This window comes from Tursiops truncatus, chromosome 2 (assembly GCF_011762595.2).
Source record: "Tursiops truncatus isolate mTurTru1 chromosome 2, mTurTru1.mat.Y, whole genome shotgun sequence".
In the NCBI taxonomy this organism is placed as follows: Eukaryota; Metazoa; Chordata; class Mammalia; order Artiodactyla; family Delphinidae; genus Tursiops; species Tursiops truncatus.
In genome coordinates this window covers 161235139-161258708 of record NC_047035.1, presented here as the reverse complement: position 1 = coordinate 161258708, position 23570 = coordinate 161235139, and the positions used below count along the sequence as shown (strand labels likewise).

General features: G+C 38.2%; 1 pseudogene; it reads left to right on the top strand.

Moving 5' to 3' along the window:
- The first annotated feature begins 1331 nt into the window (after nucleotides 1-1331).
- Nucleotides 1332-2028, top strand: LOC101334611 (E3 ubiquitin-protein ligase MARCHF2 pseudogene; annotated as a pseudogene).
- Nucleotides 2029-23570: the final 21542 nt, after the last annotated feature.

The following is a 23570-nucleotide window of genomic DNA, read 5'->3' as shown; positions in this document are numbered from 1 at the left end:
TGATACATAACAGTTAACTACACTACACAAATACATTTTTATACTTGCCAATGCAGAATATTTAAATTATGTTGATTATTCCTAGTTTATAGAGGTGACCAAACTTATCATACAACTGTTTCAAAATATCCACTGATTAGAAGGAAACGAACAAAAGTCTCATAGATATCTATGAGCTCCTTTTCCCTCATCTACAAAAGAAAAAGGTGGTGAGAGAATTCTGACATTACATCCTGTGAGAAAATTTTGTATCATGAATTTCGCAAGGCATAACCCAATCCCATCAATTTTCAGTGTTTTTGGATTTTCCTTGAAAAAACAAAAACTACAGCTGCAGGCACACACAAGGCTAACTGCAATAGCTCCTTCTCAGGGAAGAATTTGTTAAAGGAAATAGATTCTAATGGAGACATGGTCCTTCTGCTTGTTCCCTACATCCCTTTCCTTCCTCGCTTCTCGAGAACTTTTCTTCTATAATTATATTCTCTCAACTGACAAAAATGTCCACTAGTTTTCTCCTACAAGTGACTAAATGTTTAAATTCTAATTATTTAACCAAGGTGTTTAAGGTCAGCATTAATAATGGTGCCTACTTGTGTGTGTGTGTGGAAGGAGGGGGTGGAGTGGGGGGGCTGGGGACATGGGAGAGAGGGGTGCAGACCTGGCAAATGGGGGACAGAGACGGGAGAGGGCTTCTCACTGTATCTTTCAAATGCTCTTTGGTCTTTGAAGCACATAAGTATAGACCCTTAACAATCAATCAAGCAGTCAATCAATCAATAATAATAACAGCAACAATAACAACATAACTGGAAATTTAAAAGAAACTGTTCTCCAATCTCTGTAGAATTATTAGAATGGAGTTATGTAAGAGTAGTAGCACAAGTTGCTGGTTAAATCTGTGTAAATTAGACACGAAACTTCAATTGTGGACTTCTTCCATAAAATATTTAGCATATGCATTTTTAAAATTTGTTCTTAGCATGTTTTTAAATATTCACTAATCTGCCACGTTAACAACATCGGCCATCTTTCCCCACGGGAAACACCTCAACCCTAGGGCCATCACCCTTTAAGCAAAGAGCACCAACCCAATGCCTCAGCTTCAACTATGAAGGCTGCTGCATTAGCTCAATGTATCGCAATAACTTACCGCTTTGGATACTTAACTGGTGTCCGGACGCAGGTGGAGGAGCCGGTGCGGTGCTAGGGACTCGTCGCAGCCAGAGGGGACCTGGAGGAGAAGAGGGACGTGCGTGGGCAACCGGCTACGGCTCAGGCTCCTAGGACCATGGGCGTCAGGCTTTGAAGACACGAGGGTCCCTGCGTCCATGAGGAAGAGCGACTGCTCCGGCAGCCCTGCCTTTTCCATGGTACTGGAGGCCAAGAGCCTCAGGCCACCCCAGTACGCGCAGGTGACTTCAAGGGGTGGCCCGCTCCTCTCAACCGGCATCCAGGCCTTGGACGCGCCAAGAGACGGGCCCTTCTACGGCTCTGCCGGGACGGAGCGAAGGGAGAGAGCTTGCGGTTTCCGCAGGCTGCACCGGCCCACTGGGCCCAGTGCCCGAGAGCTGTTCAGAAAGGTGGTTCTCCTCGTCCACCACCAGCTACTGGAGCTCTGCCACACGGTGTTTGTGGCGGAGAAGTGGCCCAGCCCCTCACAGACGGTTTGAAGGCCCCAGGGCCTCGCACAAAGGAGCAGACGCTCTGCTGCGACCAGGAACACTTCCACCTCTTTATGCCGCTGGCCGCCATCTTGGCTGGCAGGGCGGACGCGGGGCGGGCTACTTCCGGCTCCACCTCCGCCTCGAGGCCAGGGGCTCACGCCTCTCCCTGGCGCTCTTCGCTGCTTGCAGCCTCTGACGCCGCTTGCAGCCTCTGACGCCAGTCTCCTTCCGCTGCCAAGCCCAGCTGTGCTCTGAGTGGAGAAAGTGCGCTGAAGAGCCCGGATATGCATGGCTTCGAGGTACCCAGCTCAGCTCGCTGGCGTCTGGACTCCTGAGGAAGGCAGCGGAGGAGACGCCGTGAGAAGGCCGGGCTGGCAGGTGCAGAGGCAGCTGGTGATGCCCCGGCGTTTGGAAGGACGGAAGCTGCATGACCCTTCCTGCGTGGCTAGAACGCTTCTTAGGCCAAACGATGCCAAGCAGAGCCTATTTTGTGACCCTGTGTGAAGATATTTTCAGATATTTTTGCGCACCGTTGTACATAAGGAGGGCAGAAGGACGTGGTCGTGAGCTTCCGACGGAGCAGGTACCCAGATCTCATTCTAAGGTCCACTTGGCCCCTTCCAGGCCAGCAGGTGTGGCCACAGGTGAGATGAGGGTGCCCATCAGGCGGGGAAGTTATACAAGCCTCTTGCGCTTTTCTGCACCGCAGGCTTGCTTTCCTGACCCCTTCGGCTGTAAATTGCACCGCATTTCAAAAACCCACCCCAATGAATAAAAGGAGACCTTGCTGGGGAAAAAAAAAAGTGTTCAAAGGCAAGAGCATCCATACATCAGTCAGGCATGATTCTGCATATGACAGTTCACAAAAATCAACATTTTCCAAGTGTTTTCTGTTTTAGAAAAGCTCTGTTTCAATGCTTTCTTAAGGAAGAGTCCTTTTCATCATCTTATTACATATTGTTTTTCTAGTGAAGAAAATATTTTAAGAACTTTTGCCATTTCTAAGGTCGAAGAAGAGTGCTAGATAAAAAGCACTGGGTTGGTTATTGTGCCTGCTATAATGCCTCACATCTCTAGAAAGTCTTCCATATGAAACTTCAAATACATTACATTTATAGTGCTATAGTACTATCTTTATTTGATGAATGGGGAAAAAAGGCTCAGGAGGCCAAGGGGCTCCTCCACAATCACAGAGTCAATAGGAAAATAAATTCTCAGAGTGAACCCTTACTGATGCACTTTGCTGATGACATCTGACCACAGGGTAGAGAGAATGGCTTCTCCAAGTGTGGAAATGAGTTCATGTATAAAGGGTTAATCAGTGATCTTACTATTGGAGAGGCTTTCCGACTCAAATAGACATCTTTCCAGAGCCTCTGTTCAAACTGAATCCTGTGGCTTGTATGCCTTCTCCTTAGGCATCATTTTCCATTAGGCGCCACAGGAACAGTGCTTGGAGACTATGCGTTTCCCAAGAGTCTAAGAAAATGTCAATGGGAAAAATATATTATACTAAATATAAGAAAAAATAATCACAAAATTGAATTAATAAACATTTCATTTGTTGTCTACAAAGTGTGGCCTTACAGCATCTTCAAATACAATCCAACTCATATGATTATGTATAAATTATAAAGTACACTTTAGTGTCTGATATGGTCACATTTTAAAAGTGTTTGATATGACATTAAGTACTTCAAAGAGTATCTAGAATTTACAGAGAACCTCTTCCCCAGGCCTACCTGGAGACAACTATTCAACTGTCAAATGCCAGCTTAAGTGCCACTTTTTGAGAGGCTGTTTATTATTCTGCATTTCTGCTTCCTCTAGGCTAAAGAGCTAAGCACTTGTTTCTCTATGCCCTGATGATAATTTGTTCATATTATTAGTAGTTTATTATAGTTTTTGATTGTTTGCTGGTTTGTTGGTTGGTTGGTGTGCTTTAACACACTGCCTGGATTCAGGGACCAGGAATTACTCAGTTCTGTATTCCCAGTATCAGGAACAGCGCAGGTAGGTCCCATAGTTGTTTACTGATTTAAATTCCTTTTCTGTGCAGATGTCAGAGCATCTGAAATTCTACCGTTACAATTATACTGTTTTTGGGGGGGGGGGCGCCAAGTATGCTTATCATAAAATGCACATAATCTTCGGACTTATATTGGAGTGTTTTCCCCATATCTTTTTGAAAACCTAATAGTTTTTCCTAGGACTGGGTAGACACAGAATGTTAGAATCATATTTGACCATTTAACTTTTCCTCAAAGGATGACAGCTAGCCTGAAATTTCCCCCAAATGCTCTTTGCCTCCATTTTCTTTTTCTGTTTCTTCTATCCATCATAATTTTTTTTTCCTCTTTACTCTTTCCATTTTGGACCTATCAACAAAGGTTTTAGCTAGAATCAATTTTCCTGAAGGTTTTATGACAACTCTGAAAACTCAAGCTTTTATTTTATATAAAACTTTTCTTAATTTATTGATACTTCCAGGAGGTTTGTTTTCTCTTTTAGTGGAAGGGGAAAAAAAACCAAGAGACACAGCACGCTTATCCTCATACTTAATATTTTTACACTTACCCATTCTTGATTAATTACAATGATATGCTGCAGATGTCCAACATAAACTGGATCATTTAATGCATAATTATACCTTTTAGATGAATCTCAGATCTATTGCTGTTATTTTCCATGGACTGGAGCTGTTATGTGCCTGACAGAATTAAGTTCCCATCATCCTGTGCCACGGAAGATGAAAGTGAAAAAGAAACGAGCTTGAGGAGAAATTGTTCTTATAGTAGCAAAATTAGCAGTCGAGGTTCCTGAAAGACAGGAAACTGCCACATGCCACTATTAACTCATGTAAAACATAAACTGCATTTTACAGATGATGAAACTGACTGTTCACATGGTAACGAATAATGCCACTAAAAGAGTAGGTTTTCAAGAAATGTTGTATCATATACTTGGTAACAAAATACTGTTCCTGTGCTTAACTTTCTTCATACAACAGGAGTACCAATCTTTTAAACCTAAGCCAAAAATTTAGTGTTGAACGGATAAAAGGGTAAAAACAAAAAGTCTTATAGCATTTTTTTTTTTTTTTTTGCTTCATTTTAAACTTTATCATATGGCATAGAGTTAACAAGATGTGTGTTTTTTTGTAAGGGTAACTTTTTTTTTTTTTTTTTTTTTTGCGGTACATGGGCCTCTCACTGTTGTGGCCTCTCCCGTCGTGGAGCACAGGCTCCGGACGCGCAGGCCCAGCGGCCATGGCTCACAGGCCTAGCCACTCCGCGGCATGTGGGATCTTCCCGGACCTGCAACAGCAGGCGGACTCTCAACCACTGCGCCACCAGGGAAGCCCAAGGGTAACTATTATTCAAGACAGCACTGAATATGTATGGTTAAATTTTTAGAGATAACAGTAACCTTTTAAAATTTTGATTGCTTTAATGCTGTAACAGCATCAGAATTTCAACACTGACTCTGAAAAAAATCAACATCACCTATATCTCTAATATATTTAATTGAATTGTGCACTTGACAGCTTAATTTGGTTGTTGTTTATGAACCTTTGTCTCCCTCTTGGAGATTTCTTAACAGGGGTGATAAACTACTGATGTGCTTTCAAGATCAAAAAGCTTGTTTATCAGGGCTGCCTTCCAAATACAGTATTTCACAGAGCTATTTTATTGAGGTCCAGGGCAAGTTCCACAGTAAGAGGATGAATGTCGAGCCACTGAGTGGCAGATCTGATGTGGGAGAGATGTAGGCGGAGAGTCAAAAGCCAGGCTTGCAAGATCAGTTTCATAACTATTCTTTGTGGCTGATCTTAGGCAGGTAAGTCATAAGCCTTATAAAGTTGAGATGATAATATCTGCTTCAAAGGATGACTTTTTTGAGTTTGATACTACACGGGAAGGCACTTTGAAAAGTGCAAAATTACACAACTTTTAAGCTCTAGATTTTCTCTTGATCTGCTATCCAAAGTATCAAACTTAAGCTGAAGTTGAAGTATTTTACTAACCCACAAAAGATGTACCTTGAAACACTTCTTTGGACTTAACTTCAAATACATTATGTACTCCCTCTGGATGATTTAATTCATTTCTGTTAATCCAAATAACTTCAAAAATAAATAGCAACAGAGCTGGCATTTATTGAGGCACTGTGTATATCTCATTTAATTGCCCACTACAAACTTTATGAGGTAACTAGTATTATCTGCATTCTAAAAATGAAATTTAAATAACTTGTTTAAGAAAACCAGTATGTAAATTTTCTGTTTTCATCTTCACATTGTCCTGGAGCTGGAGACCCATATTACCTACTGTAATCACTGGGATATCTAGGTTACTCAATTTAACATGTTTAAATCTAAACTCATTATTTTCTTTCCCAGATCAGTTTCTTTCTCTTGCATTCCTAATTTAGTTAATTATATCACTATCTACTTAGCTTCCCAAGTCAGAAGCCAAGGGTCGTTTTACATTCCTTCGCTTCCCTAACCTACTGTAGCCTAATAATCATGAACTTGCCAATTATACCATAGAAGTGAGTCTTAAAAAATTTCTATCTACAGAGCCATGTTTTTACTCCAAATCCAAATAATTGTTGGTACATATGACAGCTTTTACATTGGTCTCACTGCCCTATCCAAAACCATCTACCACACTGAAACCAGAGTTATTTTCCTAAAATAATAATTTTCGAAAAAGTGTGGTTATGCCACTTCCTTGCTAAAATAACCACCATGGGTATTCTGGCCGATATAGGCTAGAATCCAAACTCCTTATCAAGACACAATGTCCTTTATTAATTTGCCTTGACTTATGTTTCTGGTCTTATTTCCTGCCTCTGTATCGTGTATTTCATGCCTCACACTCATTCCACTCTCCCAGAAATTATACAGTGTTTTTCTATTTCTGCACTTTTGTTCTGGCTTTTACCTTACTGTACTTTCCCAGTTCTTCTTGCTTTAAAAACTCTTTTTCATTCTTCAGACTTAGCTCTTGCTATCACCTTTATTAAGTCTTTTTTTAAGTTCTCTATCTTCTTCTGTCCAGCCCCATTCATGGAACAGAGACTCTACCTTGGTGCAGCATGCTTAAATGGGGCTCTGATCTCTCTTGCCCTGACAAAGTGGTGGTTTCACACTAGAAGAGGAAGGCCAGAGGACCCCACCCACTGAACTCTGGGTTTCTAGAGCAGGATGTCATTCAGAAGATTACAATTGTCCCCAGCCCTAACTCCAGAACACTGGCTCAGAGATTTTGCCTGGGGGGAGAAACAGGCCAAAAAAACAAATCATTACTAATTTATTTCCAAGGAATTGCCTTCATTTGCAACAGAGTGAAGAAATTCTAGCCTAAAGGCACTCTCAAAAAGAGTGCGGGTTGTGGTGAAGGCAATTGGGAGAAGATTCCAGCTTCAGGCTAAACTGTAGGTCAGATAATTTGAAGGAGAGAAGTAGGGAATAATACAGCTGGGTTGAGTCCTCTGTTTCAGAACAAAAACCCAGCTGTTCATATCAGAAACTAGTCCTTCAAAGGGGCCACATTTTATCAGATTCGTTTAATAATGCCCCAAGGCATTATTTTAAAATGATAGAGCAATCAGCTGGTAATTGGTAATAATTTAATAGTTAGGGGTAGTCAGGGAAAAGAGATGAAAAGAATCCTACCAGTGCCACTGTCATCCCAGTGTGTTGTGGGCATACCCAAAGTTATACCACCCTGAGGAACAACATCAGAGGCTGACACTGAAGGTGGGGGGAAATCAACTTCAGTGAAATGAACCAATCAGTTACTAGACAAATAAATAATAATAATAAGGTAGTACTGAAAGTTGCTACAATATATTATATAAAATGTCCAGTTTCCAACAAAAAAAAATTGTGAGACATGTAAAGAAACAGGAAAATATAACCCATACACTGGAAAAATATTCAGGTAACAGAAGTTGCATATGAGAGAGATCAAATATCAAATATATCAGTAAAAGACTATAAAGTAGCCATTACAGACATGTTCACAGAACTAAATGAAACCATGATTAAAGAAGTAAAACAAGGTATGCCACATAAACTATATAATAAAAATAGAGATAGAAATTATAAAAAAAGCAAATGGAAATTATGAAATTGCAAAGTACAGTAATTAGAACATTCACTGGAGGGGCTCAATATTAGATTTGCTCAACTGGCAGAAGAAAGAATAAGGAAACTAGAATATAGGTCAATAAAAGTTATGCAAGCTGAAGAACAAAAAACAAATGAAGAAAAATGATGAAAGCATCAGAGAAATGTGGGAGGCTATTAAATATACCAACAAACATGTAGTGGAAGTACCAGAATGAGACGAGAGAGAGAAAGGAGCAGAAAAATATATGCAAAAAAATTTAATAATAATGGATGAAAACTCCCCAACTTTATTGAAAAACAATATTATACACATTTAAGAGGGTCAATGAACACCAAGAAGGATAAACCCAAAGAGAGCCACAAACAGACATGTCATAGTAAAAATGATGAAAGTTGAAGACGAGGAGAAAATCGTGAAAGTAGCAAGAGAAAAACTACTTGCTACTTAAAAAGGAACCCCAATGAGATTAAAAACAGACTTTATGGTAGAAACAAGGGAGACCAAAGTGCAATGGCATAACATATTCAAAGTACTCAAAGAAAAAAACTGTCAACCAAGAATTCTATATCCAGAAAATCTATCTTTCAAAAATGAAGTCCAAATAAAGACTTTACCAAATAAACAAAAACTGAGAGGATCTGTTTCTGGTAAACCTACCTTCTAAGAAATACTAAAGGTAATTCTTCAAGCCAAAAGCCAGTGATTCTAGGTGGTAATTTGAATACATGAGAAAAAACAAAGAGTACCAGAGAACATAAGTATGTAGTTGTAAAAGACAATAGATATTTTTTCTCTTATCTTAAATGATTTCAAAAGCAATTGTATAAAATATGTGCATAATGTAATCTTGGGCTTATAACATAAAGAAATGTGCCAGTAACAGCACAAAGGAGGTGAGTGGGAGAAACAGTGTTTTGGGCTAAGGAAATGACTAGTTTGTAGAGTAATAATTGTAGCAATGTATTGTTGGGTCTGTAATATTAACAGATATAATAAGCATAAAAATAGTACCTCAAAAAAGGGAAAGAGAGCAGAGCTATATAGGAGTAGTATTTAGATATATATGGTGAGCCCTGAGCAACTGCTAGAAAAACAACCAACTAAAAAATGTAGTGAAAAAAAAAATCATTAGAGAACTTAAAATTGCTACATTTGAAAATATTCACTTAATGTTTAAAAAAAGTCATAAAGGAGGAATAGAAGAAGAAAAAAGAGGTGAGATATATAAAAAACAAACAAAAATGGCAGATGTAAATCTATCATACTAGTAATTACATTAAATGCAAATGAATTAAACTCTCCAATTAAAAGGTAGGAATTTTCAGATTTGATTTTAAAAACTGCCACATTGAATATTCAAAAATGCAAACATATTGAAAGAGAAAAGATAAAAAAGATGTATCAAACAAACAGCAACCACAAAAAAGCTGGAGTGGCTATACTGATATCAAGCATAATAGACTTTAAAATAAAAGATGGTACTAGAGATAAAGAGGGATGTTTTATACTGATGAAAGGGTCAATCCATCAGGAACATATAATGATTATATATGCACTCAATGACACTTCACTAAAATACATGAAGCAATAATGACAGACATTAAGGGAGAAATAGGCAATTCAACAATAATCATCTGAAACTTGAATATCTGATTTTAAATAATGGATAGAAAAACTAGACAGAAGATCAGCAAATAAACAGAAGCTTTGAACCACGCTATAGACCAACTAGACCTAACAGACATTTATAGAACACTCCCAAATAACACAGAATATACATTCTTCTCAAGTGTACGTGGACAGTTCTGCAGGATAGAACTTATACTAGGCTATAAAATAAACCTCAATAACTTTAAAAGAACAGAAATAATACAAAGTATGTTCTTTGGCCACATGGAATGAAATTAGAAATCAGTAGCAGGAAAAATTGGGGAACTCATAAATATTTGGAAATTAAACAACACACTCCTAAATAAACAATGGGTCAGAGAAGAAATCAAAAAGGAAATAAGAACATATTTTGATATACATAAAAATGAAGACAATGTACTGAAACTTATTGGATGGGACTAAAGCAGTGCTTAGAGGTAAATTTATAGTAGTAAATGCCTATAATAGGAAAAAAGATTGCAAATCAATAGCCTAAACTTTCACCTTTAGACACTGAAAAAGAAAAGCAAACTAAACTGAAAGCAAGCAGAAATAATAAAGAATAGAGCAGAAATGAATGAAATAGGGAATAGACAAACAATAGAGAATAATCAATGAAAACCAAAAGCTGGTTCTTTGAAAAGATCAATAAAATTGACAGATCTTTAGCTAGATTGACCAAGAAAAAAAGAGAGAAGACTCAAGTTACTAGAATCAGAAGTGAAAGAGGAGACACTACTATTGCCTTATAGAAATAAAAAGGATTTAAAGAGAATACTATATACACTTGTATGCCAACAAATTAGATAATTTAGATGAAATGGACAATATTTTAAAAATGTATGAACTACTGAAATTGACTCCAGAAAATAAAAGGCAATCTGACTGGACCCTATAACATAAAGAGACTGAGGAAATAGTTTACTTAAAAATCCAACAAAAAAGCCCAGACTCAGATGGCTTTGCCACTAAATTCTACCACACATTTAAAGAAAAATGGAAAACAGTTATTCACAAATTCTTCTAAAAATTAGAAGAGGAGAAAACATTTCCCAACTCTCTGTATGAGTTCAGTATTACCCTGATATCAAAATCAGACAAAAACATTATAAGAAAAGAAAAATACAGACCAGTGTCTCTTATGAACATAGGTTCAAAAACCCTCAACAAAATACTAGTAAACCAAATCCAGCAACATAAAAAATGAATTATACACCATGACCAAATGGGATTTATCCCAGGAATGCAAGGTAGGTTCAACATTTGAAAATAATACATTACATCAATGTAGTAAAAAATAAAAGTCACATAGTCATCTCATTAGGTGCCAGAAATACATTTGACAGGATCTAATACCTTTTGATAATAAAGACACTCAACAAATTAGGAATAGAAGGGATCATTCTCAACTTGACAAAGGGCATCTATTGAAAAATCACAGCTAATATCATAGTCACTGATAAAAAGCTGGATATCCCCTAAGATCAGAAAAACATAAAAATATCCTTCCTCACTGTTTCTATTCAACATTGTACTAGAGGTTTTAGTAAGGGCAACTAGTCAGGCAAAAGAAATAAAAGTCATCCAGATTGGAGAGGAAGAAGTAAAACTATCTCTATTTGTAGATGACATAACCTTATGTATAGAAAATCCTAATGAATTCACTAAAAAGAATTAGAACTAATAAATAACAAGACAAACAAGTGAACTGAAAGAAACAATTACAATAAACAAGTTCAGTTAAGTTTGCAGGATACATTATCAATATACGAACATCAATTTTATTTATATTGACTTGCAATGAACAATCCAAAAATGAAATTTTAAAAATCTTTTTATGATAGTGTCAGAAAGAATTAAATACTTAGGAAGGAATTTAATAAAAGAAATATAAATCTTATACTCTGAAAATTACAAAGCAATAGTAAAATAAAGAAGATGTAATAATTGGAAAACTTCCTTGTTCATAAATCAGAATACTTAATATTTTATGATGGCAATACTTCCCAAACTTATCTACAGATGCAACACAATCCTCATAAAAATTGCAGCTGACTTCTTTATAGAAATTAACAAGCTGACTCCAAAATTCATATGGAATTTCAAGTCACCCAGAATAGCCAAAATAATTTTGAAACAGAATACTAAAGTTAGAAGATGCATTCTTCCCTATTTCAGAAGTTACTGCAAACTTTGAGTAACCAACACAGTGTGGTATTGGACCAAGGATAGACATATAGATCAGTAGAATAGAATTCAGAGTTCAGATATAAACCTATGATTTATAGGTTTATAAACCTATATATGGTCAACTACTTTTCAACAAGGGTGCCAACACCATTCAATGGGAAAACAATCACCTTTTCAATAAAAATGGCTAAGACAACTGGATATCCATTTGCAAAAGAACGAATTTGGTCCCCTTCCTCACACCATATACAATAATTTACACAAAATGGATTAGTCTAAATGTAAAAGCTAAAGCTATAAAAGTCTTAGAAGAAAACATAGAGGTAATGTTAATGACCTTGGATTTCACAGTGGTTTCTCAGATATGACTGCTCCAAAAGCAGGAGCAACAAGACAAAAAATAAATAAATTGAACTTCATGAAAATTAAAACTTTTGTGCTTCTAAGGGCACCATCTAGAAAATGAAAAAGACAACTGCCAAGATGGCAGAAGATATTTGTAAATCATGCCGATATTGTTGATCATGAAGGTGGACCAAGAATAAGGAGAAAGAACTTCTGGCACCTTTGTTCCCATTCTAAGCATAGGTAATGATAACCAACTGCTATATGTGTTTGAAGTCTGTGGGAAAAGGTTAGGAGAGCAGCAACAAAACCCAAAACAAGCCAAGTCCTGATTAGAATAACAACCCCACATAATAGAAGCATGACAAACGAAGAGGTATGCTCATTTTCAGGCATAAATACTATTTCCTTTAGCCTCTGCTATTCTACATATGATATCCAGCATTCAATGCAAAATTATCAGACAAAAAAGCAAGAAAAGCCAATCCCTAATCGAGGTAATCAGAAGATCCAATTTCAAAATGACCGACATGTTAGAATAATCTAATAAGAGAATTTAAAATAACTATAATTAGTATAAATCTTGCCGAAAAAGTTGATAACATGTATGAACAGATGCAAGATTCAGCAGGCTGAAAGAAACTATTTTAAATCTCAAATGAGAATACTAAAAATAAAGCATACAATGTCAGAGATGGAGAATTCCTTTAATGGTATCATCAGCAGACCGAACACAGCTGAGAAAACTAAATTTGCAGGTACATCAATAGAAATTATCCAAAGAGAAACTCAGAGATAAAAACTGGGGGAAAAAAAAACTCACAACAGAACAGAGCACCCAAGAACTTCAGGACAATATCAAATGGCCTAACATACATGAAATTTGAATCTCGAAAGAAGAGAGAAAGGATGAGATAGAATAAGAGAACAAAGAGATAATGGCCAGAAAATTTTTCAAAATTTATGGAAAAAAAGCCACAGATCCATGAATCCCAAAGAATCTCTAAAAGGATAAATTCCCCAAAACACACCTACACACATTAGAGTCAAACAGCTAAAACTCAATGATAAAAAGAAAAATCTAGGGGGAATCGGGAAGATGCCGGAAGAGTAACATGCAGAGATCACCTTCCTCCCCACAGATACACCAGAAATACATCTACACGTGGAACAACTCCTACAGAACACCTACTGAACGCTGGCAGAAGACCTCAGACCTCCCAAAAGGCAAGAAACTCCCCACGTACCTGGGTAGGGCAAAAGAAAAAAGAATAAACAGAGACAAAAGAATAGGGATGGGACCTGCACCAGTGGGAGGGAGCTGTGAAGGAGGAAAAGTTCCCACACACTAGGAAGCCTCTTCACGGGCGGAGACTGCGGGTGGCAGAGGGGGAAAGCTTCGGAGCCGCTGAGGAGAGCGCAGCAACAGGGGTGCGGAGGGCAAAGCGGAGAGATTCTCGCACAGAGGATCGGTGCCGACCGGCACTCACCAGCCCGAGGCTTGTCTGCTCACCCACCGGGGTGGGCGGGGCTAGGAGCTGAGGCTCGGGCTTCAGGCTTCGGTCGCAGCTCAGGGAGAGGACTGGGGTTGGCGGTGTGAACACAGCCTGAAGGGGGCTAGTGCGCCACGGCTAACCGACAAGGCGTCTGGGGAAAAGTCTGGACCTGCCAAAGAGGCAAGAGACTTTTTCTTCCCTCTTTGTTTCCTGGTGCGGGAGGAGAGGGGATTAAGAGCGCTCCTCAAAGGAGCTCCAGAGATGGGCGTGAGCTGCAGCTAAGAGCGTGGACCCCAGAAACAGGCATGAGACGCTAAGGCTGCTGCTGCTGCCACCAGGAAACCTGTGTGCGAGCACAGGTAACTATCCACATCCCCCTTCCAGGGAGCCTGTGCAGCCCGCCACTGCCAGGATCCTGGGATCCAGGGACAACTTCCCCGGGAGAATGCCACAGGCTGGTGTAACGTCCTGCCGGCCTCTGCCACCGCAGGCTCGCCCCGCATCCACACCCCTCCCTCCCCCTGGCCTGAGTGAGCCAGAGTCCTCGAAGCAGCTGCTCCTTTAACCGCGTCCTGTCTGAGCGAAGAACGGACAACCTCCGGGTGACCTACAGGCAGAGGCAGGGCCAAATCCAAAGCTGAACCCCGGGAGCTGTGAGAACAAAGAAGAGAAAGGGAAACCTCTCCCAGCAGCCTCAGAAGCAGTGGATTAAATCTCCACAATCAACTTGATATACCCTGCATCTGTGCAATACATGAATAGACAACGAATCATCCCAAATTGAGGAGGTGGACTTTGAGACCAAGATTTATGATTTTTTCCCCTTTTCCTCTTTTTGTGAGTGTATATGTGTATGCTTCTGTGTGAGATTTTGTCCATATAGCTTTGCTTTACACCATTTGTCCTAGGGGTCTATCCGTCTGGTTTTTTGTTGTTGTTGTTTTTTCTTAAAAAATTGTTTTTTCTTAATACTTATTTTTTATTTTAATAACTTTATTTTATTTTATCTTACTTTCTTTTATCTTCTTTCTTTCTTTCCTTCCTTCCTTCCTTCCTTCCTTCCTTCCTTCCTCCTTCCTTCCTTTCTTTCTTTCTAATTTTTCTCCCTTTTATTCTGAGCCGTGTGGATGAAAGGTTCTTGGTGCTGCAGCCAGGAGTCAGTGCTGTGCCTCTGAGGTGGGAGAGCCAACTTCAGGACAGTGGTCCACAAGAGACCTCCCAGCTCCACATAATATCAAACAGCTAAAATCTCCCACAGATCTCCATCTCAACACCAGCACCCAGTTTCACTCAACGACCAGCAAGCTACAGTGCTGGACGCCCTATGACAAACAACTAGCAAGACAGGAACACAACCCCACCCATTAGCAGAGGCTGCCTAAAATCATAATAAGTCCACAGACACCCCAAAACACACCACCAGACGCGATCCTGCCCACCAGAAAGACAAGATCCAGCCTCATCCACCAGAACACAGGCACTAGTCCCCTCCACCAGGAAGCCTACACAACCCACTGAACCAACTTTAGCCACTGGGACAGACACCAAAAACAACGGGAACTATGAACCTGCAGCCTGCAAAAAGGAGACCCCAACACAGTAGTATAAGCAAAATAAGAAGACAGAAAAACACACAGCAGATGAAGGAGCAAGATAAAAACCCACCATTCCTAAAAAATGAAGAGGAAATAGGCAGTCTACCTGAAAAAAAATTCAGAATAATGACAGTAAAGATGATCCAAAATCTTGGAAATAGAATAGACAAAATGCAGGAAACATTTAACAAGGACCTAGAAGAACTAAAGATGAAACAAACAACGATGAACAACACAATAAATAAAATTAAAAATACTCTAGATGGGATCAATAGCAGAATAACTGAGGCAGAAGAACGGATAAGTGACCTGGAAGATAAAATAGTGGAAATAACTACTGCAGAGCAGAATAAAGAAAACAGAATGAAAAGAACTGAGGACAGTCTCAGAGACCTCTGGGACAACATTAAATGCACCAACATTCGAATTATAGGGGTTCCAGAAGAAGAAGAGAAAAAGAAAGGGACTGAGAAAATATTTGAAGAGATTATAGTTGAAAACTTCCCTAATATGGGAAAGGAAATAGTTAATCAAGTCCAGGAAGCACAGAGAGTCCCATACAGGATAAATCCAAGGAGAAACACGCCAAGACACATATTAATCAAACTGTCAAAAATTAAATACAAAGAAAACATATTAAAAGCAGCAAAGGAAAAACAACAAATAACACACAAGGGAATCCCCATAAGGTTAACAGCTGATCTTTCAGCAGAAACTCTGCAAGCCAGAAGGGACTGGCAGGACATATTTGAAGTGATGAAGGAGAAAAACCTGCAACAAAGATTACTCTACCCAGCAAGGATCTCATTCAGATTTGATGGAGAAATTAAAACCTTTACAGACAAGGAAAAGCTGAGAGAGTTCAGCACCACCAAACCAGCTTTACAACAAATGCTAAAGGAACTACTCTAGGCAAGAAACACAAGAGAAGGGAAAGACCTACAATAACAAACCCCAAACAATTAAGAAAATGGTAATAGGAACATACATATCGATAATTACCTTAAATGTAAATGGATTAAATGCTCCCACCAAAACAAACAGACTGGCTGAATGGATACAAAAACAGGACCCATATATATGCTGTCCACTTCAGACCTAGAGACACATACAGACTGAAAGTAAGGGGATGGAAAAAGATATTTCATGCAAATGGAAACCAAAAGAAAGCTGGAGTAGCAATTCTCATATCAGACAAAATAGACTTTAAAATAAAGACTATTAGAGGAGACAAAGAAGTACACTACATAATGATCAAGGGATCGATCCAAGAAGAAGATATAACAAGTGTAAATATTTATGCACCCAACATAGGAGCACCTCAATACATAAGGCAAATACTAACAGCCATAAAAGGGGAAATTGACAGTAACACATTCATAGTAGGGGAGTTTAACACCCCACTTTCACCAATGGACAGATCATCCAAAATGAAAATAAATAAGGAAACACAAGCTTTAAATGATACATTAAACAAGATGGACTTAATTGATATTTATAGGACATTCCATCCAAAAAAAGTAGAATACACATTTTTCTAAAGTGCTCATGGAACATTCTCTAGGATAGATCATATCTTGGGTCACAAATCAAGCCTTGGTAAATTTAAGAAAATTGAAATTGTATCAAGTAACATTTCCGACCACAATGCTATAAGACTAGATTTCAATTACAGGAAAAGATCTGTAAAAAATACAAACACATGGAGGCTAAACAATACACTACTTAATAACGAAATCAAAGAGGAAATCAAAAAATACCTAGAAACAAATGACAATGGAGACACGACAACCCAAAACCTATGGGATGCAGCAAAAGCAGTTCTAAGAGGGAAGTTTATAGCAATACAATCCTACCTTAAGAAACAGGAAACATCTCGAAAAAACAACCTAACCTTGCACCTAAAGGAATTAGAGAAAGAACAAAAAAAACCCCAAAGTTAGCAGAAGGAAAGAAATCATAAAGATCAGATCAGAAATAAATGAAAAAGAAATGAAGGAAACGATAGCAAAGATCAATAAAACTAAAAGCTGGTTCTTTGAGAAGATAAACAAAATTGATAAACCATTAGCCAGACTCATCAAGAATAAAAGGGAGGGGCTTCCCTGGTGGCGCAGTGGTTGGGAGTCCGCCTGCCGATGCGGGAGACACAGGTTCGTGCCCCCGTCTGGGAGGATCCCACATGCCGCGGAGCGGCTGGGCCCGTGAGCCACGGCCGCTGAGCCTGCGCGCGTCCAGAGCCTGTGCTCCGCAGCGGGGGAGGCCACAGCAGTGAGAGGCCTGTGTACCGCAAAAAAAAAAAAAGAATAAAAGGGAGAAGACTCAGATCAATAGAATTAGAAATGAAAAAGGAGAAGTAACAACTGACACTGCAGAAATACAAAAGATCATGAGCGATTACTACAAGCAACTCTATGCCAATAAAATGGACAACCTGGAAGAAATGGACAAATCTTAGAAATGCACAACCTGCCAAGACTGAATCAGCAAGAAATAGATAATATGAACAGACCAGTCACAAGCACTGAAATTGAAACTGTGATTAAAAATCTTTCAACAAACAAAAGCCCAGGACCAGATGGCTTCAAAGGCGAATTCTATCAAACATTTAGAGAAGAGCTAACACCTATCCTTCTCAAACTCTTCCAAATTATAGCAGAGGGAGGAACACTCCCAAACTCATTCTACGAGGCCACTATCACCCTGATACGAAAACCAGACAAAGATGTCACAGAGAAAGAAACCTACAGGCCAATATCACTGATGAACATAGATGCAAAAATCCTCAACAAAATACTAGCAAACAGAATCCAACAGCACATTAAATGGATCACACACCATGATCAAGTGGGGTTTATTCCAGGAATGCAAGGATTCTTCAATATACGCAAATTAATCAACGTGATACACCATATTAACAAGTTGAAGGAGAAAAACCATATGATCGTCTCAATAGATGCAGAGAAAGCTTTCGACAAAATTCAACACAGATTTATGATAAAAACCCTGCAGAAAGTAGGCATAGAAGGAACTTTCCTCAACATAATAAAGGCCATATATGACAAACCCGCAGCCAACATCGTCCTCAATGGTGAAAAACTGAAAGCATTTCCACTATGATCAGGAACAAGACAAGGGTGCCCACTCTCACCACTCTTATTCAATATAGTTTTGGAAGTTTTAGCTACAGCAATCAGAGAAGAAATGGAAATAAAAGGAATCCAAATTGGAAACGAAGAAGTAAAGCTGTCACTGTTTGCAGATGACATGATACTATACATATAGAGATTCCTAAAGATGCTACCAGAAAACTACTAGAGCTAATCAATGAATTTGGTAAAGTAGCAGGATACAAAATTAATGCAGAGAAATCTCTGGCATTCCTATACACTAATGATGAAAAGTCTGAAAGTGAAATCAAGAAAACACTCCCATTTACCATTGCAACAAAAAGAATAAAATATCTAGGAATAAACCTACCTAAGGAGACAAAAGACCTGTATGCAGAAAATTATAAGACACTGATGAAAGAAATTAAAGATGATACAAATAGATGGAGAAATATACCATGTTCTTGGATTGGAAGAATCAACATTGTGAAAATGACTCTATTATCCAAAGCAATCTACAGATTCAATGCAATCCCTGTCAAACTACCACTGGTATTTTTCACAGAACTAGAACAAAAAATTTCACAATTTGTATGGAAAAACAAAAGACCCCGAATAGCCAAAGCAATCTTGAGAACGAAAAACGGAGCTGGAGGAAACAGGCTCCCTCACTTCAGACTATACTACAAAGCTACAGTAATCAAGACAGTATGGTACTGGCACAAAAACAGAAAGATAGATCAATATAACAAGATAGAAAGCCCAGAGATAAACCCACGCACATATGGTCACCTTATCTTTGATAAAGGAGGCAGGAATGTACAGTGGAGAAAGGACAGCCTCTTCAATAAGTGGTGCTGGGAAAACTGGACAGGTACATATAAAAGTATGAGATTAGATCACTCTCTAACACCATACACAAAAATAAGCTCAAAATGGATTAAAGACCTAAATGTAAGGCCAGAAACTATCAAATTCTTGAGGAAAGCATAGGCAGAACACTCTATGACATAAATCACAGCAAGATCCTTTTTGACCCACCTCCTAGAGAAATGCAAATAAAAACAAAAATAAACAAATGGGACCAAATGAAACTTCAAAGCTTTTGCACAGCAAACGAAACCATAAACAAGACCAAAAGACAACCCTCAGAATGGGAGAAAGTATTTGCAAATGAAGCAACTGACAAAGGATTAATCTCCAAAATTTACAAGCAGCTCATGAAGCTCAATAACAAACAAACAAACAACCCAATCCAAAAATGGGCAGAAGACCTAAATAGACATTTCTCCAAAGAAGATATACAGATTGCCAACAAACACATGAAAGAATGCTCAGCATCATTAATCATTAGAGAAATGCAAATCAAAAGTACAATGAGATATCATCTCACACCAGTCAGAATGGCCACCATCAAAAAATCTAGAGAAAATAAATGCTGGAGATGGTGTGAAGAAAAGGGAACACTCTTGCACAGCTGGTGGGAATGTGAATTGGTACAGCCACTATGGAGATCAATATGGATGTTTCTTAAAAAACTACAAATAGAACTACCACATGACGCAGCAATCCCACTACCGGGAATATACCCTGAGAAAACCATAATTCAAAAAGAGTCATGTACCAAAATGTTCATTGCAGCTCTATTTACAATACCCAGGAGATGGCAACAACCTTAGTGTCCATCATTGGCTGAATGGATAAAGAAGATGTGGCACATATATACAATGGAATATTACTCATCCATAAAAAGAAATGCAATTGAGCTATTTGTAATGAGGTGGATGGACCTACAGTCTGTCATACAGAGTGAAGTAAGTCAGAAAGAGAAAGATAAATACCGTATGCTAACACATATATATGGAATTTAAGAAAAAAAAATGTCATGAAGAACCTAGGGGTAAGACAGGAATAAAGACACAGACGTACTAGAGAATGGACTTGAGGATATGGGGAGGGGGAAGGGTAAGCTGTGACACAGCGAGAGAGTGGCTGGACATATATACACTACCAAACGTAAAATAGATAGCTAGTGGGAAGCAGCCACATAGCACAGGGAGATTAGCTCGGTGCTTTGTGACCACTTAGGGAGGTGGGATAGGGAGGGTGGGACGGAGGGAGACGCAAGAGGGGAGAGATATGGGAACATATGTATATGTATAACTGATTCACTTTGTTAAAAAGGAGAAACTAACACACCATTGTAAAGCAATTATACTCCAATAAAGATGTAAAAAAAAAGAAAAAGAAAAATCTGGAAAGCAAACAGAAAAAACAAATAAAAATGTACATTACATAGAGAGGAACAAAGATAATAATGTCACCGCTCTTTTCATTAGAAACTATACAGCCTAGAAGAATATGGAATGGCATCTTCACTCTTCTTCAAAGTAATGATAGAAAAATCTCTCATCACAGACTTTGATACTCAGCAAAAATATCGTTAAAAAAGTGAATGCAAAATAGAGACTTTTACAGGGAATCAAAAGCTGAGAGAACTTATGACCATCAGGCCTGTGTTAAAAGGAATGTTATAGAAAGTTATTTAGACAGAGAAATATGATATTGGATGGAAATTGAGACCTTCCTAGAGAAATAGTGGAGTGGAAAGGGTAAAAATAATGGTAATTTACAGTAGCTTTTTTTCATAGTTTTAGTTGCTTTAAAAGATAATGCAGAAGAATTAACAGTGCATTGTGTAGTTTTGACATATATAGATGTAAAAATTATAACAAAAACAGCATATAGCATTAAGAGGGAGGGAATGAAAGAATAAATACTATTGTAGGGTTCTTACACTATACATGAAATTATATTTCAAGGTTGACGTACATTCTAAACTCTACAGCAATCACAAAAATAATATAATAATTTACCTATATAATACAGGAAATCTCTAGAATAAAAAGTGCTATACTTTTAAAAACTTTTTAATTAATGAAGACTGATGCTCTCTTTTTATAAAGCATTTGCTGTAAATTGAAAGAACAAATATATTTTAAGTGTTTAATCCTAAAGTCAGTAAACTTCTATCTTTTTTCTCTTTACAAATACAAATATAAAATAACTGGGATTAATATAGTAAAGACAAGGACAAGGTAGACAATATTTTGCTCTATATATACTTTCAGCACTATGGAACACAGTAGTGGAAGTTTAAAAGTATTTTATTCTAAGCAACAAGCAATAAGATGAAATGTTCCACTTTCTATTGCTTAACCATGGTAGGAAAAATAATAAACTTGCATTATAAAATCACCTTCCAGGGTATAATGTTTCAAAATATACCAGACAGTGTGAAGAGCCCAAGGCAATAAGAGGAATTTTAAATGTAGAGCTTTTATTGGAAATAACATTGTTTATTTGTTCCTAATACGTTTTACTTCATTTTCATTTATGCTGATATTTTGGATCCAAAAGCACAGGGAAAATAGAATATTTGTATTTTCAGTTGCCATAAAACAATTCCAGTCCAAAAAAAACAAAACAAAACAAAAACTTGAGTTTTAATCCTAATATAAGCCTTCCTATTTTTTCAACTTCCAAATTATAGTTATTGCTGTAATATGATTGACAGAAACACATCAAGCACTGGCCGTTTTCTTGCATTAATTGAACTACATTCATTCTAATCTTTGGGTTGCTAATGGTTTATGCTCTGCATCAGAACGAGCAGCCACTGGGCTAGTTTTCTGAAATTCTCATCCCCCTTTCTTTCTTTTCAGTTCTGCTTCTAGATGCTGCAGTAGATCAAAGCTTTTCAAAAGCAGCATCATGCTCATTGTCTTTCAAGTCATGGTATGATAGAGAGTGACGAAGAGGAACAAGAGTGTTTGGAACAGCTACAATAGTAACCATTATACATCAATCATAGAAGGACAAGCTGAATTGTGCGGAATTGATATGTGCCTATTGTCGAAGCTTTTTCTGTAACATCAGCTAGAAATAATCATTCTGAGGCAGGCTTTCCTGGGAAAGATATCCTCTCTCTTTTGGACGTGTATTTTCAGTATGGTAGGTGGTGCTGCGGTTAATGTAAGGCACATCAAATGAGTAATCCAGTTTCAAAGAATTGGTTTTAATTGCGGTGGCAATGCTCAATGACCGAGCATTGGAATGTATAATGCCAAGCATGGAACTGGCACTCCTTTGAATTAGAAATGATCTATTTTCATATTTATATCTGGCAAGCACCTTAAGTATGGAGAAATGCAAATGCTTCAGGGAGCTGCAAATGGGTATCTGCCCAATAGGCATCCTAATAGAGCAAAATGTCTAGCACTCTTGTGAAATTCGTTTCCAGAAATCTCTAGATCATGAAAATCCTACCTGGCACAGGCATAATTTGTCTTGTCTTTATACTTAGGGCACTGGATACTTCACACCATTTTCTCCTGCTAACATTTATCATTTTAATTGGTAATGTTCAATATTTTACTCTACTTAATTTTACAATATAATATGTCTGATTATGCTGTACTTCATGGAATGTGCTTCAAAAAGTGAAATTCCAAAGTCTTTTTCTAATAAATATTTTCCAGGGGATTCGTTTTGTAGAAAGATGTAAAAATGTATTAAAAACTAGGGGGATTTTTATAGTTTTATAGGCACTACAAAAAACCCATAAATTTTCTGATATGCACATTATTAAAAATGTAAGTCAACCGATTTTAAGTTTATAGCTTCTCTGTAAGTTCCCTAATGTTTTTTACATGGAGGGGAAGATCTGCCTTCAGTCTGTTGCAGTGGGTTCTCTTGAGGAACAGAGCCCCCCTGAACCCAAGAACTGTGCAGACAGAGAGGAGGTCACCACCTTAGAGGACCTTAGAGGACCTTAGTGACCTTAGAGGAGGTCACCACCTTAGAGGACCTTTGAGGACCTTAGTGACCTTAGAGGAGGTCACTAAGAATTTGACCACTAGAAACACTCCCTGTCTTGGCTCAGCTGGGCAGGTGTGGAGAGGTGACTTCTTTCCATGATGGCCATGGAAAAGTTGTCTTAGACTTGGATAAAGTAGAGAAGGTAGCAAAAGAAAGGATTAAGGCCTCAATCTTATGATTTGACACAAACCAGAATGATATGACCTCTCTCTCTCCCTCTCTCTCTCTCTCTCTCTCTCTCTCTATATATATATATACACACACACACATCTATATACACCCATCTGTATTTGTATCTATAGCTATCTACATCTACCTCTATCTCTACATTGTTCTTAAGAGCCTAACTTGCATCAATAGTTTGTTTGCTCCATCATTGCAAATCTCCCTATTGAATTGCATGTTGTCTGGACGTGAGGACGTTTCCTTTCTCTCCATACAATGAAACACTTATGTACAGACACAGGATAGAATTATTCATGGGCCGGAGTAT